This window comes from Gorilla gorilla, chromosome 21 (genome assembly GCF_029281585.2).
Source record: "Gorilla gorilla gorilla isolate KB3781 chromosome 21, NHGRI_mGorGor1-v2.1_pri, whole genome shotgun sequence".
NCBI lineage: Eukaryota > Metazoa > Chordata > Mammalia > Primates > Hominidae > Gorilla > Gorilla gorilla.
The window spans coordinates 16,688,842-16,692,545 of NC_073245.2; the positions used below are offsets into that span (position 1 = coordinate 16,688,842).

At 47.8% G+C, this 3,704-nt stretch overlaps 1 long non-coding RNA gene across 1 annotated transcript; it reads right to left on the bottom strand.

The window, feature by feature from the left end:
• Positions 1 to 1,030: 1,030 nt before the first annotated feature.
• On the bottom strand, positions 1,031 to 2,966 carry LOC129529010 (uncharacterized). Its single transcript, XR_008674382.1, has 3 exons — positions 2,856 to 2,966; positions 2,050 to 2,265; positions 1,031 to 1,127 (listed from the first exon to the last, which is right to left on the bottom strand). It is a non-coding gene; the product is annotated as an uncharacterized lncRNA (long non-coding RNA).
• Positions 2,967 to 3,704: the final 738 nt, after the last annotated feature.

The following is a 3,704-nucleotide window of genomic DNA, read 5'->3' on the forward strand; positions in this document are numbered from 1 at the left end:
TGATCCTGATTTGGCCAACTTGGCCTAGTTTCTGATATAAATCATTCCACTTCTCCCATCCTTTCTACCATGTCTAATCAAACACCAAAAAGGAAAACATTTGATTGACTAAATGCTTCTCTTTTGCCTTGGCTCCAAGTTCCTGGCTCCAAGTTCATCCAGGTAAAGTAAGTAGGGATGGTTACGGGTGTCACACTTGTAACAAAGCGATATGTATGCTAAAAAGCAAAGAGGGTTTCTCAGGGCAGTTGCCACAGGTTTCCATGGAATGACAATTACAAGGTAGATGGATCACGTAATGCCTGCTATGAACTTTACAATACATGAGGATCACTATTTTAATGTTAATTTGCATAATGTTTGGCCTAGCGAGAACAATACTGAATGCTAATAGCTACAGAATGCAATAAAATGGAATATCATGTGAGCCGAAGTGCTAAAATTGCTCAAGTATGACTGTAAGCACTTAATTGCATCCCGAGTCTTGTCCACACACAATCAAATGCAAATTTCCACTATCTCCTGAGAAACTGCCAAGAGATGACTGAAATGGAATAGCAACAACCTTCTTTTTTGTGGAATCATTATCTGGTCATCTGTGCTTTTTTACATAACTTGTCTGTACCCTCTGATGCATTTGAATTTGCAACTTCTACTATCCCTATCTTAAACAACTCCCCACTCCCACCTCTGCCCCTTCCACATTTGCTGGCAGATGCACTAAATCTGATAAACTCAGCAAGAATGAATCTCACCCTCTGAACTGAAAAACTTTGAATGGACCTTTGAAAAAGGTAGAATTGACAATGGTTAGCTGCAAGTGCTATTTTCAAGCAAACAGACACTCTCCCAAAGTATTAAATAACCCAGCATTCTAAGTTGCAGGTGGAAGGTAGCCATTAGTGAAGAGAGGAAAAAAAAAAATAGCTCGTCTGTATTTAGATTTATCATTTCTGACTATTGCTCTTCCCTGGAAAACGGGTAGGTACAGTCATCCTGTACTTCGATCCCAAATCAATCTTTGGAGACATTTATTTATTTATTTATTTATTTATTTATTTATTTATTTATGGACTTCTTTCTTTCAAGCGTTCGAACTCATTTCCACCACAAGAGGGCAGCCATCTCTAAAAAAAAAAAAAAACAGGGCCAAAATTTATGTAAGTTGTGCTTGGGACAAGCATTCAGTAGTTCCTCAGAAATCATACACCCTACATAAAAGAGATTCTGCAATGGGCAGCACTAACATGAAACAGTGTTCAGAAGTACCCATTCTCCCTCAGATTCTAAACTGACAGGGTTTCCACTTATCAGGTTATGAAGTTCTAAAGCTGCAAGACATCCTTGATGTCATCACAGGATATTTATTTTTTATTTTTTCTTCGGGTGCATCCAATAGTTATCAACTTTTCCTCCTCTTTAAAAGCTACTTAAATCTCATTGAAGTTTTGTTTTGTTTTGTTTTTGAAATCTAAGTAATGAGAGAAACAATTGTTAACTTCTCAATTAAACTTGATAGGAAAGGAAATAATTTCAGAAGCCCTGTGTCCATGAGTAGGATATGTTTTATTGCCTCCTTGTTTGCGGTCCAATGACTCTGAGTGACAATCAACTTCTATAGCACCTTTTTTTTTTTTTTTTCAGGAAATAAAGTAGCATGTTCCTGAATAATTCCCCCACCCCCTTTTATTTTCCTGGTAGTCAGGCTTCCTCCAAAATACCTTATTTGACCTTTATACCTTTAGAAACAGCAAGTGCCTAATTCGCCTCTGTGGGTTGCTAATCCGATTTACGTGAGCGGAACCTAGTATTATTTTAGCTCCCCTACCGAAAAAATAATACACATGGATAATAGTTTTATTACCAGCTCCTGCTTCTGACTTTTTTCTCTCTGTTTCACAGGCCCGATAGCTCTGGGAAAGCAGAACTTGGCCTTTTCCAAAAATTTTCTGCCCTTGGTTTTGGGGATCATTTGGGCAAGCCCGAGGTGCTGTGCATGGGGGCTCCTGGAATCCTGGGAAGGGCAGAAAGCCTTGGCCCCAGACTCACCGCGCAGCAGCTCTGAGCAATATTTCGGCTGAGGAGTGACTTCAGTGAATATTCAGCTGAGGAGTGACTTGGCCACGTGTCACAGCCCTACTTCTTGGGGGCCTGGTGGAAGAGGGTGGAGTAGAAGGTTCCAAGGTCCCAAACTGGAATTGTCCTGTATGCTTGGTTCACACAGTGCGTTATTTTACCTTCCTCTGAGCTGCTAATCGCCTGCCTCTGAACCGGGTGAGATAAATATCACAAGGCACAAAGTGATTGTACAATAAAAAGAAATCAAATCCCTCCCATCCATCCTTCAGTCTGCCACACACGCAGTCTACGTTACACACATGTCACGTAAAGCAGGATGACATCCATGTCACATACATAGACATATTTACCGAAATGTGGGCCTTCGGTTGCATATATTCTCATACATGAATATATTTATAGAAATATATGCACATATTTTTGTATATTGGATATACTTATATAACTATAAATTTACATGTGTATGGATATGAAAATAAATGCATACACATATTTATGTAAAAGAAAATTTGTACACATGCATTTACATATGTAAATACATACATCTCTATGTATTAATGTTTAAAAACACTCAATTTCCAGCCTGCTGTTTTCTTTTAATTTTCCTCCTATTCCGGGGAAACAGAAGCGTGGATCCCACTCTATGCTATGCCAAAATGCGCTGTAATTGAGGTGTTTTGTTTTGTCTTGTTTTTTGAAATCGTATATTACCGAAAAACTTCAAACTGAAAGTTGAATAACGGGCCCAGCGGGGAAATAAGAGGCCAGACCCTGACCCTGCATTTGTCCTGGATTTCGCCTCCAGAGTCCCCGCGAGGGTCCGGCGCGCCAGCTGATCTCTCCTTTGAGAGCAGGGAGTGGAGGCGCGAGCGCCCCCCTTGGCGGCCGCGCGCCCCCGCCCTCCGCCCTCCGCCCCACCCCGCCGCGGCTGCCCGGGCGCGCCGTCCACACCCCTGCGCGCAGCTCCCGCCCGCTCGGGGATCCCCGGCGAGCCGCGCCGCGAAGGGGGAGGTGTTCGGCCGCGGCCGGGAGGGAGCCGGCAGGCGGCGTCCCCTTTAAAAGCCGCGAGCGCCGCGCCACGGCGCCGCCGCCGCCGTCGCCGCCGGAGTCCTCGCCCCGCCGCGCTGCGCCCGGCTCGCGCTGCGCTAGTCGCTCCGCTTCCCACACCCCGCCGGGGACTGGCAGCCGCCGCCGCACATCTGCCGCCACAGCCTCCGCCGGCTACCCGAACGTTCTCGGGGCCAGCGCCGAGTGGATCACCGGGGACCGCGAGGCACCCGCGCGCCGCAGACCCCGCGCGGGCTGGAGCACCCGGCAGAGCGCGCCACAGCGCCGTGGCCTCTGCTGCCCGGGCTGCGCCAGAGCCGCGGACGGGCGCGCAGAGCGCCGGGGACTCCGGAGCCGATCCCTAGCGCCGCGATGCGGAGCACCCACTGCAGGAGATCGGGGGCCTGGGACGCGCTGGCCGAGGTGTGATCGGACCCCAGGCTAGCCACAAAGGGCACTTGGCCCCAGGGCTAGGAGAGCGAGGGGAGAGCACAGCCACCCGCCTCGGCGGCCCGGGACTCGGCTCGACTCGCCGGAGAATGCGCCCGAGGACGACAGGGCGCCAGAGCCGCGGTGCT